The sequence below is a fragment of the Chiloscyllium punctatum genome, chromosome 17, assembly GCF_047496795.1.
Source record: "Chiloscyllium punctatum isolate Juve2018m chromosome 17, sChiPun1.3, whole genome shotgun sequence".
NCBI classification, from domain to species: Eukaryota; Metazoa; Chordata; class Chondrichthyes; order Orectolobiformes; family Hemiscylliidae; genus Chiloscyllium; species Chiloscyllium punctatum.
In genome coordinates, this window is record NC_092755.1 from 21629294 (window position 1) to 21654525 (window position 25232).

The 25232-nt window shown below is 44.5% G+C and overlaps 1 long non-coding RNA gene across 3 annotated transcripts in view; it reads left to right on the forward strand.

Moving 5' to 3' along the window:
• Positions 1-25232, forward strand: part of LOC140487751 (uncharacterized) — a 76655-nt gene that overhangs the window by 16509 nt on the left and 34914 nt on the right. The gene's annotated exons all lie outside the window — the stretch shown is intronic.

Here is a 25232-nt window from a genome sequence, read left to right on the forward strand (position 1 = left end):
GGAAGCTTACTTAAGGTTGAGGAAGCAAGGATCAGACAGGGCTCCAGAGAGTTGTATTGGGTGGCACGGTGTCTCAGTGGTTAGCACTGCTACCTAATAGCTCCACGGACTCCATTTCGATTATAGCCTCAGGCTACTGTCTCTGGGGTGTTTGCGCATTCTCCCTGTGGGTTTCCTCCAGGTGCTCCGGTTTCCCCCCCACAGCCCAAAGATGTGCCAGTTTGGTGGCTTAGCCATGCTAAATTACCCATAGTGTTCAGGGATGGGTAGGTTTGGTGCATTAGTCAGTGCAAATGGAGAGTAATAGGGTGGGGGAATGGGGCTGGGTTGGATACTGTTTGGAGGGTTGGTATGGAGGTGTTGGGCCAAATGGCCCATTTCCACACTGTAGGGATTCTCTGAAGGTACCAGGAAACAACCAAGAGATGGACTTAGGGCAACTAGAAGGGGGCATGAAAAAGCATTGTTGGGAAGGATTAAGGAAAACCGTGAGGCATTCTCCACTTATGCGAGGAACAAGAGCAAGGCCAGAGTGAGGATAAGGTCAATCTGGGATAGTGGAAGGAACTTGTACCTGGAGTCACAGGAGGTAGGGGAGGTCCTTAATGAATACTATGCCTCAGTATTCACTGCTGAGAAGGGTCTTGTCGTTTGTGAGGACAGCGTGAAACAGGCTGATGTACGTGAACAGGTGGATGTTAAGAAGGAGGATGTGCTGAGAATTTTGTAAAAGATAAGGACACATAAGTCACTGACCCACACTGGATGCATCCAAAGTTACTACAGCAACTGAGGGAGTGGATTGCTGCGCACCTGGTGATGACCTTTGCACCCTCACTGTCCACTGGAGTTGGACCAGATGATTGGAGGCAGGAAAATATTATTCCCTTGTTCAGGAAAGGGAATAGGGATAATCCTGGGAATTGCACACCTGTCAGTCTTATGTCTGTGGTGTGCAGATTATTGGAGAGGACTCTGGGAGACAGGATTTATTATTCCTTGGAAAACCCTAGTTTGATTAGAGATAGTCAGTGTGGTTTAGTAAGGGGCAGGTCATGCCTTACAAGTCTTATTGAATCTTTTGAGAATGTGACAAAACATCTTTATGGCTCATTCAGAAAGTGCAGAGGCATGGGGTACAGGGAAACCTGTGTGTATGGACACAGGATTACTGGCCCACAGAAGACTGAGGGTGATGATAGATGGAAAGCATTCATCCTGGAGCTCAGTGACCAGTGCTTTTCTGCAGGGAGAGGTTACACAACCTCTGCTCTTTGTGAGTTTATGAATGACTTGGATGTGTGATTGAAAGAGTCGGTTAGTAAGTTTCCCAATGACACAAAGGTTGGTGGAGTGGTTGATAGTGTAGAGGGCTGTTGTAGGTTGCAACGGAACATTGACAGGATGCAGAGTTGGGCTGAGAAGTGGCAGATGGAGTTCAATCTGGGAAAAGTGTGAAGTCATTCACTTTGAAGATTGAATTTGAATGCAGAATACAGAGGTAAAGGCAGGATCTTTGGCAGTGTGGAGGAACAGAGGGATCTTGGGTACCAAGTCCATAGATCCCTCAAAGTAGCCACCCAAGCTGATTGGCTTGTTAAGAAGCAATGTATTGTGTGGGATTTCATTAGTTTGGGGATTGAGTTTTAAAGCTGTAAGGTTATGCTGCAGCTGTACAGAGCCCTGGTTAGACCCCACTTGGAATATTGTGTTCAGTTCTGGTCCTATCATTGCAGGAAGGATGTGGAAGCTTTAGAGAGGGTAAAGAGGAGATTTACCAGGATGCTGCCTGTAATGGAGAACATGTCTTATGATGAAAGTTTGAGGGAGCTAAGGCTTTTCTCATTGGAGTGAAGAAGGGTGAGGGGTGACTTGGCACAGGTGAACAAGGTGATGAGAGTCATAGATTGAATAGAGAGAGATATTTTTTACCCTCATATAAACAGTTATTACAAGGGGGCATAATTTTCGGGTGATTAGTGGATGGTTAAGGGAAGATTTTAGAGGTAGGTTTGTTACATACAGAGTGGTGGCTGAGTGGAATGCACTGCCAGCGGTGGGAGTAAAATTAGATGCATTAGGGACGTTTAATATACTTCTGGATAGGTACATAGATGATAATAAAATGAAGGGTATGGAAGTTAGAGTCCTAGAGATGTACAACACGGAAACAGACACTTCAGTCCAACCTGTCCATGCCGACCAGACATCCCAACCCAATCTAGTCCCACCTGCCAGCACCCGGTCCATATCCCTCCAAATCCCTACTATTCAAATACCCAAACAAATACCTCTTAAATGTTGTAATTGTACCAGTCTCCACCACTTCCTCTGGCAGCTCATTCCATGCACATACTACCCTCTGCATGAAAAAGTTGTCCCTTAGGTCTCTTTTATATCTATCCCCTTTCATCCATAACCTATGCCCTCTAGTTCTGGACACCCCAACCCCAGAGAAAAGACTTTGTCTATTTACCCTATCCATGCCTCTCATAATTTTGTAAACCTCTGTAATGTCATCCCTCAGCCTCCGACACGCCAAAGAAAACAGTACCAGACTTTTCAGCCTCTTCCTATAGCTCAAATCCTCCAGCCCTGGCAACATCCTTGTAAATCTTTTCTGAACCCTTTCAAGTTTCCCAACATCTTTCCGATAGTAACGAAACCAAAATTGCTCGCAATATTCCAACAGTGGCCTAACCAATGTCCTGTACAGCCGCAACATGACCTCCCAACTCCTGTACTCAATACTCTGACCAATAAAGGAAAGCATAACAAACGCCTTCTTCACTATCCTATCTATCTGCGACTCCACTTTCAAGGAGCTATGAACCTACACCTGAAGGTCTCTTGCTTCAGCAACATACCCGAGGACCTTACCATTAAGTGTGTAAGTCCTGCTAAGATTTGCTTTCCCAAAATACAGCACCTCGCATTTATCTGAATTAAACTCTATCTGCCACTTTTATTTTTGATCTTATGGTCGGATAAAAGATTGGCATGTCATCATGGCCAAAGGATCTTGTTCTACGTGTCGTATGGTAAGCTGGGTAATAAGCTCAGATCAGTGTAAAAGATTATGGCGTTCAGGAGGAGTTTGTCAACTGGACAGAAAATTGGGCTTGATGGAGACAGAGAGTGGTGGGAGACATGGCGTTTTCCTGACTGGAGACATGTGACCAGCGGTGGAGTGGGTCCCCTGCTGTTTGTCATTTAGATAAATGGTTTGGATGGGAATATTGTTAAGTAAGTTAAGTAAGTTTTTTGAGTGACACTGAAATTGGTGGTAAACTGGACAGTGATGAAGGTTATCTGTGATACAACAGAATGAACAGTACTGCTGGGATAGTGAGCTGAAGAATAGCAGATGAAGTTGAATTAAATAAATGTGAAGTGTTCCATTTTGGTGAAACAAACCAGGGTGGGACCTGTACAGTTAATGTTCGGGCCCTGGGTAGTGTTGTCAGTCAGGGACCCAGGGATGCAGGTAGACAGTTCTTTGAAAGTGGTGTCACAGGTAGACAGGCTGGTGAAGTAGACATTTGGGATGGTTACCTCCATTGGGGAGAGCATTGAGAGTAGGAGTTGGGATGTCATATTGTATCTGTACAAGACATTGGTCAGGTCACCATAAAAGCATTGTTGATCAGTGGGAAGAACTCATCTGGTTCCCTAACCTCCTTTTGTGTAGACCATCTGACATTCTAACATGGTCTGGCTAACATGTCACTCCAAACCCACTGCAATATGGCTGACTCTGAGCTGTCCTCTGGGTAATTAACAGTGACACCCACATGCCATGAATGAATAAATAAAAATACACATGTCCCTCTCTACCTTTGCAAACCCCTCCAGCTGCAGCAATCCGTACTGGTTTTGTAACATCGTTCAGGCCCTGACCACTCTCAGCAACACTCTTACCACCTCCGGCACTTTCACCTCTCCCTGTTCCTTTTGTGACATTGAACCCTGACACTGATTCCCCTTCCCACTCCCCAACTTCTGCGAGCAGACCCTTTGCAATCCCTTTAACACTTACTCCTAAAACACACTCTCACTTCAGGATTTTAAGTACTTTTTGTGATCTTCTAAGCCTCATAATCTAATATGATACATTTTGTCCTGAGTGAGGGGCCAGTGTGAATTTCTTGCTGAGGTTTTGTCTGTTTCAGTGGAATGTTCTTTTGTTGAGTGATTTAAACTGTCCTTTCAAATGTTTTCCACTGTTCATTTATAGGCACAGATTTCAGTCTATTTCGCCTCTTTACCTTGGTCAGTTCTCATCTCAAACCCATGTCATTGGCTGTTTTTGTTTCTGGTTGTAGCATGTCCTTTCTGTGACTCACTTTAAAACTTTATATTTCTTTAAACTGCACATTATCACAATTTCCCGAAGGATCTCTCCAGGTGACATTACTCATTCACTTAGTTTCATCACACAACGGTCGCTCTGAGATAGTTATGTCCCTAGCCAGTTGCACAATTTGTTATTCAAAGAAACACTGAAAAAAAATTATCTGAACTCCTCTTCCAATGTTCCTGTTGTCAGTGTGACTGTCCCAGATTATGGGAATATTGAAGTTTCCCAAAATTATCACGAAGTGTTAAAAAAATTCCAATGAGTTCCTGTGTAATGCAGTGATGAGCAATGGAATGCTGTTCGGTGGCTAAAACTGTTCTGCTCCTTGTGTCCTTGGCAAGTAGTAGCCAGAATTTACATTCAGACTGACTCTACTTCATGATCTGAGGTCAAATGATTTCACTGTAATGCCTTTCTTATCCATTATTGTTCGCGTTACCCATTTTCCTGAGTTTCCACAAGGTTGTGATCCATTGAATATTTATGTCCACCTTTTGTTCGCCCTGTAACCACGTCTCTCTGGTGTCTAAATCTCTTCTTATCACTGCATCACAAATCCATCAACCTTATTGAAGACAGTTAAAAATCACACAACACCAGATTATAGTCCAACAGGTTTAATTGGAAGCACACTAGCTTTCAGAACAACGCTTCTTCATCAGGTGATAGTGGGGAGCTCGATCGTAACACAGAGTTTATAGCAAAAATTTAGTGTGATGTAACTGACATTATACATTGAAGAATTGATTGTCTGTTAAGCCTTTCATCGTTTAGAATACAGTGATAGTTTCAGTTCTTTCATGTGTAAATCACAAAACATTTTTTTAAAAGTTGCATTCTCGGGTTAGCTGTTAACAATGGTGATAGCTAGACAATATGTTGAAGGTGTTAGACCCCTGTGTTCTCTGTCTATGACCTGATATTTAGATTGATTCTAATCTAAAAAGTGAGATAAGAGTTTGACATAAATTCATGCAGTCTTTGAGCGCAGAGTTCTACATGAATGTATGCAGTTTTTGAGCAAAGTACAATGTAATCCTGCAAGTACAATTCACCCCACAAAATATATGTGTGTCTGTGGGTCTTTGTATGTCTGTGTGTGTCTGTCTGGGGTGGGGGTTGTGAGTGTGAGAAAGTGTGTGTGTAGTGGGTGCAGAGTGTCTTAAGTCTGTGAGGGAGTGCATGTGTGAGTGTGGGAGTGTGTGTGTCTATAAGGGTGGGTGTGTGTGGGTGTCTGTGTGCGCGTCTGTGTGTACCTGTGTCCGTATGTATGTGAGAGTGTGTGTGTGTAGTGCAATGGTGATCACCTGTAATGTGACGTGAACCCAAGGTCCCGGTTGAGGCCCTCCCTATGGGTACCGAACTTAGCTATCAGCCTCTGCTCGGCCACTTTTCTCTGCTGCCTGTCCCGAACTCCACCTTGGAGGATGGTCACCCGAAGGAGTCCTGAGGGCCATCTGCTTTATCCTCTATTACAACGTCTTCACTGTCCACTATGCCACCCTCCAGCCTTTCCAGCACATCACACATGGCTATCAATGGTACAAATATCTTTGCTCGGTGCTCCACAATGTTCTGTGATACACTTAATCAGGTCCTGGGGCTTTCCATAGCTTTGTGTTTTAAAAACTTCTGTAACATGCACTCTTTTCAAGTCCTAGAGATGTACAGCATGGAAACAGACCCTTCGGTCCAACTCGTTGATGCTGACTAGAAGATGTAAATAAGTCCATCCCATTTACCAGCATTTGGCCCATGTACTTATAAACCCTTATTATTCATATACACATCCAAATATCTCTTAAATGTTGTCATAGTATCAGTACATGCTACATTCTCTCTCAGCTCATTCCATACACACACCACCGTGTGCATAAAAAAGCTGTCCCTTCAGTGCCGTTTAAACCTTTCCCCTTTAACCTTAAACCTATGCCCTCTAGTTTTGGACACTCCAACCCCTGGGAAAGGACCTTGAATGTTTACCCAATCCATACCCCTCATGTTTATATAAACCTCTATGAGGTCACCCCTCAGTCTCCGATGTTCCAGTAAAAATAACCCCAGCTTATTCAGCAGTAACCCTGGCAACATCTTGTCAATCTTTTCTGAGCACTTTCAACTTTCACAACATCCTTCCTATAGCGGGGATACTGGAATTGCAGAGAACTCCAAATGTGGTCTAACGTATTACTCTTGTTCCCGGAGTTCCCCAGTCTTTGTCCACAATAAGTTCTGGAGTAAAAATGTGTTTAAGGTCTTACCCATATCCTGCGGTTCCACACACCAATGGTCTCATTGATCTTTAAGGGACAGCATTTTGTCTCGAGTTACTCTTTTACTCAATATATTTATACAATCACTTTTGGATTCTCCTTATCATTCTCTGCCAAGGCTATTGCATGTACACTTTCTGCAATCCTGATTTCTACCCAAAGTGTATTGCTAAAGTCCCTGTGATCCTCAGGGATTCTCTTGGTCCAGCTGGCTATACCTGACATGTGCCCCCTTTTCCTTGACCAGACCCTCAATAGACAGCCAGTGTTTCCGAATGCTGTCAGCATTGACCTGCACACAAACAAGAACATGCTGGTGGTGATCGCTCAATTTGTCTAACTTTTAAAATATTCTCACTTGCCAGGCTTCCCTTTCCCTGCAAATAGACTCACCAACCACCTTTTGAGAGTTCCTGGCTAATATTGTCAAGATTAGTCTGGCCCCATTTTATAACTTGAACCTTTGGACCAGCTCTGTCCTTTTCCATCGCTATTTTCAAACTATCAGACTTGAGTCACTTTGGCAAAATGCTTTCCCACTCACACCTCAGTCCCTTTCCCTAACTTGTTTCCCAAGGGGAGGTCAGGTTTTGGCCCTTTCTCTTTTCAGGCCATTTACATATAGATTGGGAGTTTTATGGAACACAATTACCAAATTCCTCCCTTCCAAACACTGAACACTGGCAGTCCCAGTCTAGGTTTGAAAAGTTTAAAAACCCCAACCATAACAGCCCTATTATTATGGTTGATATTTGAGATCTCTTGATATGTTTGTTCCTCAATCTGCCACAGATTATTTGGGGTCAGTAGGACAATCGTGTCAGAGTGATGACCCATTCTTATTTCTCAGTTCCACTAACATAGCGTCACTGGGTGATCCCACGGGAATATCCTCCCTAGGTACTGATGTAATGATTCATGCAATGAAAACCCACCACCACACGTCCTCTCTTGCCTCCCCTTCGATGCTTCCTGTTGCATCTCCACCTTGAAACAATGAGCTGTCAGTCCTGGCCGTCCCTCAGCTGTGTTTCTGTAATAACTATAATCTCCCCGTCCCATGTTCCAATCCATGCCCTGAGTTCATCTTCCTTAGCTGTCAGGTCCCTTGCATTGAAATAAATGCAGTTTAATCATCAGTTCCCCCTCCCCCATTCCCTGCTATGTTCTTGCCTGCCTTGTCTGCTGAAATTGCTGTCTTTAACTAGTGCACCAACCTCAATCTTCTTTCTGGTTTTATGACTGTTTAAGATACAACACCCTGCCAGATTAGATTATATCCTCTCAAGCAGCTGTACCAATTCGCCCCATCAGGATGTGGGTCCCCCTCCTGCTCCCAGTTCAGGTGCCTTCCCCACCCTGTCAACCTGTGCTGACACCTTCAGACATCCAGGGACTTGCCCACCAAGGTCCCGGTGTTTCTCAGTTCTCCAGGAGGACCTACCCTTCATGATGTATATCCTTCGCTTATGAGACTTCCCACAGTGCATTACCTCACAGTGATCAGAAGTAAACTCCATCTGCCATTACTCAGAGTGTGTACAACTCTGAGTATGACTAACTTCATCCAGTCTCCCCAACCGTCCCTACCTCTAATTGTCGAGAGAATGCACAACCCTCCCTATTGCGTTAACCTCCTCCAGTCCCTCTCATGGACACCATCTATGTAAGCTTCTCCTGTTCCTGACTATATTTTCCTCCTGTTCCAATAAACCCTTGTGAACTTTGTGACCTAGTCCAATCTCTGCAGTGCTCTGTGTAATCAGCCTCACTGTGCCTGGAACCTGGCTTCAAATCCAGCCTTGGCCGACTGTCCGTGTGGACTTTGCCTGTTCTCCCCTGACTGTGTGGGTTTCTTCGGGTGCTCTGGTTTCCTGCCATAGTCCAACATTTGCACGATGCGTGATTGGCCATCATAAGTTGACTGTAGTATTCAGGCAAGTGTGGTTTAGGTGAGTTCACCATGAGGAATGCAGGGTTTATTGGACAGGGAGAGGGATGGGTCTAGTTAGGATGCTCATTAGAGGGGTTGGTGTGGACTTGTTGGGCCGAATGGTCTGTTTCCACACTGTGAAGATTCTATTCAGGTTATTGCCCAGTCCTGTCAACCATCCCTGTCTCTTGGACCTTGCCTCATCCCCAATACTCCCCTTATATGTGTAATCTCCAACAGACTCTAAAACATTCCTTGGTGATGTAAGCTTCTCCAGTCCTTACCATGATCGCTATGACTGTTACCTCTTCCTGCTTTTAGAACAATCCCTATAACTATTGCCATTTGTTACATCACTCCCAATCACTGTTCCATCCTGAAATCCCCCAAAACATTCACATCTCTGTAAACTCATCTGGATTGTCTATACTTCCTATTGACAGTCCCGTTCTGAGACTTTTTCTATATCAAAAAAATCATTAAGTGTAGGTAACCCTTATTATTGTAACCTTCTTCCAGTCTTACAGCACTGAGGATTTGTAGAAGCTCTTTTCAAACCGACAGCCATCTCTGTGTCTGTAATCTCCTCCACTCCCCATAATACATTGTCTCTGAGCTCCTCTGTAGTCCATTAAACATTCCCTAACACTGTCTGTATCAACATCACATACTCCAAAAACACAAACTTCCCTTTTTGTGTAAATCCCTACACCAGTCCCTATCCCTCTAAGCTCTGTCTAACAATACAACCCTCCATGTTTGTGTATTCACCTTCAGTCCCTACATTCCTCCCTGTCTGTGTAACCTTCTCCATCCATTTTTGCTTCAGTCTCTTCAACCGTTCTTATCAGTGTAATATCTTCCGGACCCGAAAGCTCTCCCTCTCTTTAACTTTCTCAGGCCACACAGCCCTCCCTATCTGTGACCTACTCCTGTCAGAGAACCCTTCCTCTGTGAACTGCTCTAACTCTTCAGCTCTCCATAAGCTCCTGCAGCTCTTACAGTCCTCCCTGTCGACATAACCTCTTCCAGTCCCTAAAACACCATCAGTCTGTAGAGACCCTACCACCATCCCTATCTGTGTTATCCTCTCAGGTCCCTGCAACACTCCTGATCTGTAGATCCCATTCCAATGCCTGTGCCTCTCCTGATCCTGTTCCAACAAGACTCATTAACTATGTAACATCCTCCCGTCACTATCACCCACCCTGTCATTGTAAGCTCCTCCAGTCTCTCCATCATCTACCTATCTCCATAACATTCTCCAGCTCATACACCCCTATCTGTGTAAACATCACCCTCCCATCCAACCCTGCCTACTGCAGGAACTTCCTCCCGTTTGTGCTATGCTCCCTTATCTGTGAAACTGTCTCCAACCAAAATTTCTACCCCAATGTCTGAAAAAAGGATCCGGATTCCACAGCCTTCATGTACAAATAAACCCCAGAACCTAAGTCTTCCTATATCTATAAACATCTTCAGTCACGATGACCCTCCATATCTCTGTGTGTTTTTCCAGTCGATAGAAACATCTTTATCTCTGTAATCTGCTCAGCTCCCTAAAACACTCCCTGTCGGTGTAATCCAGCCCTGTCCTACAAACATCCTTATCCCTGTAAACTTCTCCATCCCTCCCAACATTCCCAACTCCATGAGCCCGTCAGCCCTACAGCTCTCCACATTTCTGTAACCTCCTGTGGGTCTATGGTCCTCCTTCCCCGTGAAACCACCTCCAGTCCCCACATCCCTCCCAATCTGGGTCCTCTGCTCCAGATCAGACCATTGCTGTCTCTGTAAACACCTGCACTCCTGACAACTCTTCCCATTTGTGTAACCTCGTTCAGACCCCATACTCTCCAGCTTCCTGCATCCTCTTCATGCATTGCAACTAAAATCACATGTTTATGTAATATCCACCAGTGCTTAAACCTCCCCAACTCAGTAACCACTTACAGTCCTAACAAAACACCTAAACTGTGAAACCTCTCATTTCCCTACAATCCTCCCTCCCTCCCTCCTCAAATGCCTTCATCACCATGAAACCTCACAATTACTGAAGCCTCCTTTTGGCATTGCAACCCTCCTAATGCCTGCAAAATCCTCCTGTCCTGATATTCCTCTCTATCTCTGTAACCCCCACCACCCTCCAGTGCCCTTCTGGGGAACATGGCAGAGGATGGAAGATTTGTAAAGTCCGAGCCATGTTACGGCGGTAGAATCCTGGGAATTATAGATTTGGTCCTATGTTTGTGAAGTGCAGATTATTGGACAGGATTCTAAAGACTGGTTTTCCAAGCAGTCATAAATCGTTAGTTAAAGGTTAGACAGTCAGTATAGGTTTGTGTGGGGCAGGTCATGCCTCACCAACCTTATTGAATTATTTGCGGATATGGCAGAATACGTTGATGGCTCATTCAGAAAATAAGGAGGCATGGGATACAGGGAAATCTGTCTGTCCGGTTACAGGATTGGATGGCCTAGAGAAGACAGAGGGTGGCAGCAGATGGAGAGTATTGAGCCTGGAGCTCAGTGACCAGTGGGGTTCTGTAACAATCAGCTCTGGGACTCTGCTCTCTGTGATTTTTATAAATGACTTGGATGAGGATGTTGGAGAGTAGGTTAGTAAGTTTGCCAATAACATGAAGGTTGGTGGAGTGGTGGGGAATGTGGAGGGCTGTTGTAGGTTGCGATGGGACATTGACAGGATGCAGAGCTGGGCTGGAAGTGACAGAAGGAGTTCAATCTGGAAAAGTGTGAAGTGATTCATTCTGGAAGGTCGAACCTAAATACAGAATACAGGGTGAAAGGCAGAATACTTGGCAGTGTGGAGGGAACAGAGAGATCATGGGGTGTATATCCATTATTCCCTCAAGTTGCCACGCACGTTGATAGGGTTGTTAAAAAGCCATATGTTGTGTTGGCTTTCCTGAGAAGGGGATTGATTTTAAGAGCCGTGAGGTTTTACTGCATCTTTATAGCGTCCTGGTGAAATCACACTTGGAATATTGTGTTTACTTCTGCTTCCCTCTTACGGGAAGAATGTGCAAGTTTTAGAGAGTGTACACAGGTGATTTACCAGGATGCTGCCTGGAATGGAGGGCAGTTCTTATGAAGAACGTTTGAGGGAGCTAAGGCTTTTCTCATAGAAGTGAAGAAGGGAGTTGGGTGACCTGGGTAGAGGTGAACAAAATGATGAGAGACACAGAGTGAGTGAATAGTCAGAGACGCTTCCTCCTATGGAATAAATGGCTATTACAAGGGGGTGTAATTTTAAGGTGAATGGAGGATGGATAAGAGGATAGAGAATGGTAGGTGGTAGGAATGCACTGCCAATGGTGGCAGTAAAATTAGACATATTCGGGACATTTAATAGACTCTTGGATAGACACATGGATATTAGTAAAATGAAGGATATGTAGTTTAGTTTGATCTCAGTCGGATAAAAAGTTGGCATGAAATCATGGCCGAAGGGTCTTGGGCTGAACTGTTCTGTGTTCTATGTTCTGTGTGGTAAACTGGGTAATAAGCTCAGATCAGTGTAAAAAGGATATGGCATTCAGGAGGAGCTAGTGAACTGGATACAAAAATTGGCTTGATGGTAGGAGACAGAGGGTGGTGGGAGACATGTTGTTTTTCTGACTGGAGGCATGTGACCAGCGGTGGAGTGGGTCCACTGTTGTTTGTCATTTGGATAAATGGTTTGGATGGGAATATTGGTTTCCTGGTAAGTAAGGTTTTTGGGTGACACTGAAATTGTTGGTAAAGTGGACAGTGGAGAAGGTTATCTCTGATATAACAGGATGAACAGTACTGCTGGGATAGTGGGCTGAAGAATAGCAGATGGAGTTCAATTAGATAAAGGTGAGGTGTTCCATTTTGGTGAAACAAACCAGGGTGGGACTTGTACAGTTAATGTTCGGGCCCTGGGTAGTGTCCTCAGTCAGTGACCCAGGTACACAGTTCTTTGAGTGTGGTGTCACAGGTAGACAGGCTGGTGAAGCAGGCGTTTGGGATGGTTACCTTCATTGGGGAGGGCATTAAGAATAAGAGTTGGGATGTCATGTTGTGGCTGTAAAAGATATTGGTGGGGCCACCATAAAACATTGTTGATCAGTAGGAAGAACTCATCTAGTTCACTAACCTCCTTTCGGGAAGGACATCAAATATTCTAACCTGGTATGGCCGACATGTGACTCCAGACCCAAAGCAATATGGCTGACTCTGAGCTACCCTCTCAGTAATTAGCAGAGGGGTCAAAGAACGTTGTTCCAGGCATTGACACCTACATCCCATGAATGAATATATAAAAATACCTATGTCCCTCCATACCTCTGCAAACACCTCCAGCTGCAGCAATCCGTACTGGCTTTGTAACACCCTGACCACTCTCTGTAACACTCTCACCACCTCCAGCACCTTCACCTCGCCCTGTTCCTATCGTGTCAATGAACCCTGACCATGGCTCCCCTACCCACAGCCCCCCTCCTGCGAGCAGACCCATTGCAATCCATTAACATTTACTCCTAAAACACACTCTCACTTCAGGATTTTAAGTACTTTCTGGTGATCTTCTCAGCCTCATAATCTCGTATGATCCCTTTTGTCCTGAGTGAGGGATCAGTGGGAATTTCTTGCTGAGGTTTTTACTGTTTCAATTGAATGTCCTTTTGTTGAGTGTTTTACACTGTACCTTCAAATGGTTTCCACTGTTCATTTACAGACACATATTTCAGTCTGTTTCGCCTGTTTACCTTGGTCAGTTCTCCTCTCAAACTCATGTAACTGGCTATTTTTGTTTCTAGCTGTAGCTTGTCCTTTCTATGATTCACTTTAAAACTTTATATTTCTTTAAACTGCACTTTATCACAATTTCCCAAAGGATCTCTGCAGGTGACATTACTCATTCACTAAGTTTCATTACACGGTCGCTCTGCGATAGTTATGTCCCTTAACAGTTGCACAATGTGTTTTTCAAAGAAACAGTGAAAACAAAATTAACCGAACTCCTCTTTCAATATCAATGTTGACCGTGTAATTGTCCCAGATTATACAAATATTGAAGTTTTCCAAAATTATCACAATGCCCTTGTTAAAAAATTCCAATGAGTTCCTGTGTAATGCAGTGATGAGCAATGAAATGCTGTTCAGTGGCTAAAACTGTTCTGCTGCTTGTGTCCTTGGCAAGTAGTCGCCAGAATTTACATTCAGACTGAATCTACTTCATGATCTGAGGCCAAATGCTTTCTCTGTAATGTCTTTGTTATCCATTATTGTTTGTGTTGTCCGTTTTGCCTGAGTTTGCATAAGATTGTGAATCACTGAATATTTTTGTTCACCCTGTCTCCCAGCTGTCTAAATCTCTTTAATCTTTGTGTCTCAAATCCATCTACCTTATAACAGCGACGTTGTCCATTCAAAACAAAACCACAACTTACTCTTTCCCACAATTTTCTGTCACAAATCTATTTGCTGATGTACAATTTTAGTTCAACTCTGTCCCTTCCTGCTCCGTTCTGCTTGTCTTCAGCTGCACGCACATACTGTTCCGATGCTCCATGTTTTCTCTCTGGATTTGGAAAGCTCCTTTCACCTGAAGCCTGTCCCTGCATCCTCTCTGTCATTTGAAAGCCCTGTCCATAAACCTACCTTCATGATTGGCCAGGACACTGCTCCCAGCACAGTTCCAGTGGGACCATCCTAATGGATTATTTATTGAATCAGGTATGGGATGTGGGTGTCTCTGGCTGACCAGCCTTTCTTGCCCAGTCCTAGAAGCCCTTGAACTGAGTGACTTGCTCGGCCATTTCAGAGGGGAATTGAGAGGCAAACCCTTTGCTGTGGGGATGTCGTGCAGACCACGTGAGGGTGGGCAGATGTCTTTCCCGAAAGGACAAGTGTTTGGGTTTTTTGTACATCAGTAATGGTCTCATACTTATTTGTGGATTGTTAATTACTATTTTTAAAATTATTGATTTCAAATTCCACCATTTCTGATGGTGGGATTCAAACCTGTCTCCCCTGAACATTAGCTGAGGTTTTGGGTACCTGCTCTCGCAATAAAACCATTCGGCCATCACTTCACCTGCTCACAGGTTGCTCATTCCTGACCGGTTATACCAGTGCATGATGAAGCAAAACCTGTTCTTCCAACACAGTTGTGTGTGATCCTGATATCTTCCAGCACTCTGGTGATATCACTTAGTATCTCGCGCTTTCTCTCTCTCTCTCTCTCTCTCTCCTTCTCTCTCTCCCCCCCCCCTCTCTCTCTCTCTCTCTCTCTCTCGATTGAAGCTACACCAGAATCTGAGGCAACAGAATTCTCCACCACAGAGAGACGAGGCACGTACCTGCCCAAATTGAACATTTCTCCACCACTTCCCCTGGAAGCTCATTCCATAACTGCACCATCCTCTGTGTAGAAACTTTTCTCCTAAAATCACTTTTAAGTCTTTCCTCTCCACCCCATATTTTTGCCCACTAGAACACAGAACATGACAGCGCAATACAGACCCGATTTTGCACCAACGTGTGGAACCAATCTGAAGCCCAAGTAGCCAACACTATTCCAATTCTTGTCCAGATGCCCATCCAATGACCGTTTAAATGCCCTTAAAGTTGGTGAGTCTACCATTGTTCCAGATAATGCATTCCATGCCCCGACTATTCTGAGTAAAAAACCTACCTCTGGCATCTGTCCCATATCTATTTATTAATATTTATATCTACCTCAATGTAAAGCTGTCTCCCCTCGTGGTAGGCATCGCCACCCAAGAGAAAATACTCTCACTGTCCAAACCATCTCACATGCTGATTATCATATATGTCTCAATTAATTGACCTCAAACACATTCTTTTGAACAAAAACAGCTTGAAGTCCCTCAGCCTTTCCTTTCATAAGACCTTCCCTTCATACTGGGTAACTTCCTAGTAATTCTGCTCGGAATCATTTCGAAAGTTTACACATCCATCCTGTAATGCAGTGACCTGAAAAAATGTGGCCACACCCAGACTTTTGTACAGCTGCAGCATGATTTAATGGTTCTGAAACTCAACCCCTCTACCAAGATAAGCTCACACACTGAATGGCTTCTTAAAAAACCCATAAACCTGGGTGGAAACTTCCAAGGATCTCTGTACATGGACATAGAGATCTCTCTGTACATCTACACTACCAACAATCTTACCATTATCCCAGTACCCTGTGTTCCTGTTACTCCCTCCAGAGTGAATCGCCTCACACCTTTCCACATTAAACTCCATTTGCGAACTTTCAGTCCAGCTGTGCAGCTTATCTAAACCTTTCTGTAACCTACAACATCCTTCATCAATATCCACAACTCGACTGACCTTAGTGTCTTCTGCAAATTTACTAACCCATCCTTCAATGCCCTCATTCCGGTCAATTGACAGCAACAGTGGACCCAAAACACATCCTGGCAGTACCCACCAGTAACTGAACTCCAGGATCGATATTTCCCATCAACTACTACCCTCTGCCTTCTTTCAGTGAGCCAATTTTTGATCCAAACTGCTAAATCACCCACAATCCCATGCCTCCGTATTATGAGCAAAAGCCTACCATGGGGAACCTTAACAAACGCCTTACTGAAATACATATACACCACACCAACTGCTTTACCCTCATCCATCTCTTTGTTCACCTTCTTAAAGAACTCAATAAGGTTTGTGAAGGCACGACCTACCCTTCACAAAACCGTTTCGACTATCCCTAACCAACTTACTCATCTCCAGATGATTATAAATCCTATTCCTTACAAGCCTTTCTAACACTTTACCCAGAATCAAAGTAAGGCTCACAGGTCTATAACTACTAGGATAGTCTCCACTCCCCTGCTTGGGGTGGCACGGTGACACAGTGGTTAGCACTGCTGCCTCACAGCGCCAGAGACCCGGCTTCAATTCCTGCCTCAGCCAACTGTCTGTGTGGATTTTGCACATTCTTTTCGTGTTTGTGTGGGTTTCCTCCTGCTGTTCCGGTTTCCTCCCACAATCCAACATGTGCAGTTTAGGTGAATTGGCCATGCTAAATTGCCCATAGTGTTAGATGAAGGGGTAAATGTATATAAACATGTTTATATAAATGTCTGTAGGTTCACCCCTCAATCTCTGATGCTCCAGGGAAAATAGCCCCAGCCTATTCAGCAACAACCCTGGAAACATCTTATTCATCTTTTCTAAACCCTTTTGAGTTTCACAAAATCCTTCTGACAGCAGGGAGACTAGAATTGCATAGTGTACTCCAATTGTGTTGTAACGTAGTAATCTGAGTATCCCAGTCTTGGTGCACAGTAAGTCCTGGAATGAACAATTTGTTTAGGATCTAGCCATATCCAGAAGTCATGCACATCGATGGCTTCATTGATCTTTAAGGGCCTCTACTTTGTCCTGAGTTAGTCGTTTACTCTTATTGTATCTATATTATCTAAAATCAGTTTTGGATTGTACTCGTCCTTCTTTGCCGAGGCGATTTCATGTCCCCTTTCTGCATTCCTGATTTCCATCCTACAGCCCCTGTGATCCTCAGGGATTCCCTTGGTCCAGCTGGCTATACCTGACAAGTGCCCCCTTTTCCTTGACCAGACCCTCAATAGACAGCCAGTGTTTCCGAATGCTGTCAGCATTGACCTGCACACAAACAGAAACATGCTGGCACTGATCGCTCAGTTTAACTCACTTTTAAAATATTCTCACTTGCCAGACTTCGCTTTCCCTGTAAAGAGACTCTGCAATCACCTTTTGAAAGGACCTGGCTAATACGATCAAGATTAGACTGGCCCCATTTTATAACTTGAACTTGTGGACCAGGCCTGTCCTTTTGCATAGCTGTTTCCAAACTAATAGAACTGTGGTCACTTTGGCAAAATGCTTTCCCATCACCGTCTCAGTCCCTTTCCCTACCTTGTTTGCCAAAGGGAGGTCAGATTTTGCCCAATTCTGTTTTCAGGCCATTTATATATTGATTGCAAGTTTACTGGAAATCAATTACCAAAATCCTCCCTTGCAAACGCTGAACACTGGCAGTCCTGGTCGAAGATGGAAAGTTAAAAAAACATCTACCATAACAGCCCTATCATTATGATTGACATTTGAGATCTCCTGACATATTTGTTCCTCAGTCTGCCACTTGTTATTAGGGATTAGTAGGACAATCAAATCGAAGTGATGACCCATTCTTATTTCTCAGTTCCACTAACATAGCTTCGCTGGGTGATCCCACAGGAATATCCTCTCTAAGTACTGCTGGGATGAGTCATGCAATCAAAACACATCACCACACATCCTGTCTTGCCTCCCCTTCGATGCTTCCTGCAGTCCCTCTACCTTGAAACAATGAGCTGCCAGTCCTGCCCCTCCCTCAGCTGTGTTTCTGTAATAACTATAATATCCCAGTCCCATGTTCAAATCCAGGTCCTGAGTTCATCTTCCTTAGCTGTCAGGCCCCTTGCATTGAAATAAATGCAGTTTAATCATTAGTTTTCCCCCCTTCCCTGCTATGTTCTTGCCAGCCTTATCTCTTGAAATGGCTCTGTTTAACTTGTGTACCAGCCTCAATCTTCTTTCTGACCCTTCGACTGTTTAAGATACAACACCCTGCCAGATTAAATTATATCTTCTCAAGCAGCTCTAACAATTCGCCCCATCAGGATATGGGCCCCCTCCTGCTCCCAGTTCAGGTGCCTTCCCCACCCTGTCCATCTGTGCTGACACCTTCAGGGATCTTTGAGTTGTCCACTCAGGTCCCTGTGTTCCTCAGCACTCCGCAAGGTCCAAGCATTCATTTTGTCTGTCCTTCGCTTATCGTACCTCCCACAGAGTATGAACTCACATTGATCAGAACTAAACTCTACTCAGATTATCATCAGATCGTCATCAGACTGTAGCCTGAGACCATCCCCTTCACTCTGAACAACATCCTCACCTATCATGTCATCTGCAAACCGACTAATGATATCTTCTGCTTTCACATTGAAGTTATTATTCCCCAGAATAACCAGCGATCGTTCCTGCACAGATTCCTGTGGTACACCCGCTGGTGAAACAACTTCAAACACGGAAAAGATTATCCACCAATTTTGTTAGCAATTTGCCAACTTGCCTTGGATCCCTTGGGCTCTTTCCTTTTGGATCTGCCTTCCATGTGGGAACTTGTCAAAGGCCTTAATGAACTCCATGTAACCCACATCATCTGCACTGCCTTCTTCAGTATTTTTAGACACCATTTCAAAAAACTAAACTGAATTCCTCCTACAGTATCTTCCTCTACCAAATCCGTGATGACTTATCCGAGTTGATTCTTGCATTTGCAAGTGTTGATTCATCCTCAGGGTAGTATCCAATGATTTCCCTCCCCCTGCTGTCAGACTATCTGCTCTGTAATTACCTGGCCTATCCCTGCTGCCCTTCCTGAACAAAGGAACCACATTAGCGATCCTCCAGTCATTCAGCACTTCACCTGTGGCCAGCAAAGTATTAAATATATCCACCAGGGCTCCAGCAATCTCCTCCCTTACCTCCCATAGCAGACTGGGATACATTTCATTGGGCACTGGGGATTTCTGCACCTTTTTATGCCTGTGAAAATATTTAGTACCTCCTCCTAGAACCTCACCATCCTGTCTGATATCCCCGGCTACAATGCCTTTCTCCTGCATGAATACAGATGGGAAGTATTCATTGAAGACCTCACCTATTTCCTCTGGCTCCATGCACAGATTGTCTCTTTGGTTTCTAATAGGCCTCACCCTTTCCTCAGTTACCCTTTTATTCTAACTATACTGACAAAGTACCTTGTGGCTTTTCCTTCATAGGATCTGACAAGGATATTTCACAGCCATTTCTAAGGACCCCGTTGCACTCCCTATCCTTGTGAATGGCTTCACCTGGTTTTATTGCACTGTGTTTTCTTCATCAAACTCACGATATTGCCTGATCTGTATTTGCTGGACTTGCTGCCTTTACTACTCCCTCTTCATGGACACCATGTGAAATGAGGATCAGGCGTTAGGTAAGAAGTTAAAAAGCAGGACCCCAAGGGCAGTGATCTCTAGATTACTCCTGGTGCCACCTACCCCAGTGAGGATAGACATAGAAAGATAGGCCGGGGGGTGGATGTCTGCCTGAGGAGCTGTTGGAGGGGCAGGGTTTTCAGTTCTTGGATCATTGGGATCTCTTCTGGGATAGAGGTGACCTGTATAAGGGGGGGAATAGGTTAGACTTGAACCAGAGGGGCACCAGTATCACTGTGGGGAGATTTGCTCGTGTTACCCTGGGAGGTTTAAACTACTTTGGCAGGAAATTGGGACTCTGATTAAGAGAGGGACCATCGAAAACTGAGGAGAAAATACATTACCCATCGAGAGCAAGTTTCCTATTCAGGATATCCAGGGCCACAGACGAGGGAGGGAAAAGACTTCTGGTTTAAAGTTCATTTATTTCAATGCATGAGGCCTAACTGGTAAGGCAGATGAGCTCAGAGCATGGATTAGCTCTGGGGACTGGAATATTATAGCCATAACTGAAACATGGCTGAGAGAAGGGCTGGACTGGCAGCTCAGTGTTCCAGGATACAGAAGCTACAGGCGTGACAGAAGGACAAGTAAGTGAGGAGGGAAGTTGTCCTTTTGATAAGGGAGGACATAACACCAGTGCTTAGACAGGATACGCTTAAAGAGTCATCAAATGAGGCTACATGTTTAGAACATAGAAACAAACCAGGGGTGGTCACTCTGTTGGGACTGTATTATAGACCCCCAAATAGCCGGCAGGTACTAGAGGAGCTGATGTGTAGAGAGATTGGAGATACCTGTCGGAATAATAGAGTAGTATTGGTTGGAGATTTTAATTTTCCCAGCATTGACTGGGTCACCCACAGGGTAAAAGGCCTGTACTGAGTGCAATTTGTCAAATGTGTCCAAGAACGTTTTCTAAATCAAGATGCAACTCTAACAAGGTCCAACTCTACTCAGGCGTGTGCAACACTGGACCTCCACTCAGAAAATGTGGTCGGGCAAGTGACTGAAGTGTCAGTCAGAGAGCACTTTGGGTCCAGTGACCACAACTGCCTTAGTTTTAACATAGTTACAGAAAAAGATCAGACAGATCCACTGATTAAGGTGTGAAACTGGAGCAGGGCCAGGTTTGGGGCCATGAGGCAGGATCTAGCAGAGGTCAATTGGGTGAATTAAAAAAACACAAAACCAGTTTATAGTCCAAAAGGGTAATCTAAAAGCACCAGCTTCCAAAGCACAGGTGATTATCCTAAAAGATGAAAACTTAAACTAAATGTGTTTAGTATTACATTCCATGACACTGCAATCCTGTTGCTATAAATTCTGTGCCTTATGATTGTGCTCCACAACCACTTGAGGAAGCAGCAAACCAAAACCAATCACTCCCTAATAAACCTGCTGGACTGTAAGCTGGTGTTGTGTGATTTTTAACTTTGCCCATCCCAGTCACCACTGGCTCCTCCACATCATGGTACCGTCAACTGGGTGAGTCTGTTTGAAGGAAAAGGAATGACTGGCAAATGGGAGCCTTTTAAAAGTGTGATATTAAGAATCCAGGGCAAATTTGTCCCTGTTAGAGTGAAGGGAAAAGCTGGCAGGTTTAGGGACTCGTGGCTTATGAAGGATATTGAAGTTCTGGTCTGGAAAATGAAGATGGTATACATTGGATTTAAGCTTTCCATATCTCCCTCACCTCGCTCACCAGACTGACTGACACAATCAATCTGTGAAGACCCTACAATCCTCTCAGGTCCCTGCAGCATTCCGATCTGTAGAACCTGCTCCAATGCCTGTGACTCTCCCAATCCAGCTCCTATAAGATTCCCTATCTATGTGACATCCAACCGTCGCCAGCACACACCCTGTCAATGCAAGCTCCTCCAGTCTCTCTATCTATCCGCCCACCTCTATAACCTTCTCCAGCTCTTACACCCCTATCTGTGTAAACATCACCGTCCCCTACAATATTTCCCACTTTGACCAACTGTAAGAGATTACTAATGCTCCCTTATCTGTGAAACTGTCTCCAACCAAAATTGCCCTTGCTATCTCCTGGAAAATCTGTCCGATTCCACATCCTCCATGTCTAAATAACCTGTACAACCTAAACCTTCCTGTATCTATAAACATCTACTGTCACGACAACCCTCCATAAGTCTGTATGTTCTTCCCATCTGTACAACCGTCTTTACCTCTGTCGTCTGCTCCGGTCCCTAAACAATCCCTGCCTGTGTAAACCTCCCCAACCTAACAACATCCTTATCCCTGGAAAGTGCTCCATCCCTCCCAATCATCTTTGCTCAGTGAAACCCCTCCAGCTCTCCACATCTCTGCAGGATCCTGCAGTTCCACAAAACATCCCTCTATGCGGAACTTCCACCAGAGACCACTACCCACCATATTTCTAATCCCCTGCTTATCCCTCTATCTCTGTTCCCAGCTTCAGTCCCGACAACCCTACTTCCATATATAACATCATCAAGTCCTTGTAATCCTCCAGATCTGAGGAAACTCCAGCAGACATTGTCACTCCCTCATGATCTATGACTGCCTACAGTGATTTGAAACTTCTGCAATTCAATAACATCTCCAGTCTCCGTGCTCCTGCCGATCATGGTGAACTGCTCCAAACCTCTCAACCCTCCCTGCCTGTGTTCATCATCAAGTTGATACAACTCGTCTCATGTCTGTAGTGCCCTGCAGACCCTACAATCCTCCCCGTTTTTGTGAATTCTGCCTATCACTATTACTGTCCCTATCTGTGTAACTGCCTCCAGTTACTACAGCCTCTTTACTGTGTAGCCCCCATCAGACCCTAAAGCCATGCTATCTGTGTAACCTCCTTCAGGTCTATATCCTCCAACTTGCTGAAACCTGCTGTCACCATTGCAATCCCCATTATTACTCAACAGTGCTCCGTTTTTAAAACCATCCCTATCAGTGTGATCTCCTCCACTGCGTACAACACTCCCAGTCTGTGCAATGGGCGATGCGTGGTTTTATACATGGGGAATTTTTTTAAAATCTGTTGGATTCTATATTTTGGTGTGACCATAATAGGCAGAATATATAAGGGTGGGGGAGGCTAGTAGCAGTCGAAGTATATTTGAAATTTAGGAAGCATTTTGATAAGTTTCAACAGGGGCTAAATATTAGCTCGGGAGAGAATAGGGACCCTGAAAGATCAATGATGTGATGTATTGAACAGAGTTCACATTGGATAACAGGATGGTTTAAAATGGAAAAAGGGTGATAAAACCTTGGGACATGATCAGATGTATCCCAGCGCTCCGTGAGAAGCTCGGGAGGAATTTACAGGGCACGTCACAGAAATATTTGTATCATCAACAGCCACTACAGACCAGTGAGACTGATGGAAGAGGTGGGTAAGTTGTTGGAGGAGATTCTGAGAGAAAAGATCATCATGCATTTGGAAAGGCAAGGATGGATCAGCGATAGTCAGCATGGCTTTGTGCACAGGAAACCATGTCTCACAAACTGGATGGAGTGTTTGTGGAGGTAGAAAAGTGATAGACCGAGGCAGAGTAGTGGATGATGTCCACATTAACTTTAGCAAGGCCTTTGACAAGGTTCTGCATGGCAGACTGGTTAATAAGTTTAGATCACACATAATCAGGGATCACTTACCAACTGGATACAAAACAGGATTGACTGTAGGAGACAGAGCATGTTCATAGAGAGTTGCTGCTCAAACTGTAGGCCTGTGACCAACGGTGTGTCATGGGGTTCGGTGCTGGGTAATTGTTGTACATCATTTATATGAACGGTTCGGATGGTAATACAGGAGTCATGGTTAGCAAGTTTGTAAGTGAGACTGGAAGTGGTGGTAAAGTGGACAGTGAAGGGGATTATCTGAGAGTGGGCCAGTGAGTTTACGAATAGCAAGTGGAGAAATACACAGTGTTTCACTCTGGTAAAGCTGACCAGAGCTGGACTTGTACAGTCAGAGACCCAGAGATGCAGGTAAAAGGTTCTTTGAAAGTGGTGTCACAGGTAGACAGGTTGGTAAAGCAGATGTTTGGGATGGTTACCTTCATTGGTCAGTGCATTGAGATTAGGAGTTGGGATGTCATGTCATGTTACATCTGTACAGGACATTAGTGTGGCCATCATAAAAATAGTGTTGATTACCTGGAAAAAGTTAACTGGTTCATGTCTGTCCTTGAGGGAAGGACATCTGACATTGTTACCTGACATCTGACACCATGGTTCACGTGTGACTCCAGACCCGTAGCATTATGGCTGACTCTGAGCTGCCCTCTGGGAAATTAGCTGTGGGGCAAAGAATGCTGACTCAATCAGTGACATCCTTATTGAATGAATGAATAAATAGAAAATATGTGTCCCTCCCTACCACTGCAAGCCCCTCCAGCTGCAGCAATCCGTACTGGCTTTGTAACACCGTTCAGGCCCTTGCCCCTCTCTGTAACACTCTCACCACCTCCAGCACCTTCACCTCTCCCTGTTCCTATCATCTGACTAAACCTTGACAATGTTTCCCCTTCCTACTGCACTCCTCCTGCTAGTAGACCCATAGCAATCCATTTAACAAATACTTCCATATTTCTAAAGCATTGGCTTCTTCAGAATTGTTAGGTTTTTTTTTGTCTTCTGCGCATCGCTTAAAGAAGTCTGGTAAATCCTGGAAATTACTGAGCCAAGACCATCCAAAGTGGGGGAGGAGCATTGGGACGGCGTCGAGCAGCTGGACACTTGATGTGAGGAAAAAGGGGAATCCAGGAGAAAACAGCACAAGGAGTGCGTTGTCACACCAATGTCCCAGCCATCCCCCATCTGCCCCAAGTGTGGAAGGCCACATCAGTCTGTACAGCCACCCACAGACTCCCCTGAGAGTGGGAGAGAGTCAGCCTCGTTTGTGACCCACCGCCAATGAGATGGTGAGATAGGGAAGTTGAATCCCCTTTCAGTTGTCCTACTGTCTTTGTAACAAATTCCAATAATTCCCTGTCCAATCCATGCCTCACAATGTAATGCTGTAATGGGGCCTTAACACTGCCCTTCACCTTCTGTGTTCTGACTCTTATTACCCAGAATTTGGTTTCCTAATGATTGATAATCAGAGGCCACATATAATCCCATTGTTATCCCTAACGATGAGAGTTCCACTTTCTCCTTCCCACTCTGCCTGACTTTCCACAATGTTGTGAAGCCATGAATATTAAGGCTCCATCTTTTGTTCACCCTGTGACCACGTCTCCCTGATGGTGATTAGATAGAAATCACAGTCACACGAGCATATCCCTTATTATAAATGCTTCGTGCATTCAAATTACGAAATAGTAATTTACTTTTGAAATCACAAATTCCTGTCACAAACCTATCTGCTGATGTATAGTTTTAGTTAAACTTAGTCTCTTCCTGTTTCTTCCTGTTTTTCCTCAGCCACAGCCCCATGTTTCAATATTGACACTGGTCCCAGAAATGTACCATCCCAATAAAATAGCTGACTCCTCCCTGAGTACTGGTAGCAGTGCCCACTGCATCAGACCCACTTCTTCTGACACCATGGTTTGAACCTGAAATCTTCCAGCACTCTGGTGATATCACTCAGTCTCTCTCCATTTGGTATCCCTCACTGTGTGGGTCTAATTGCT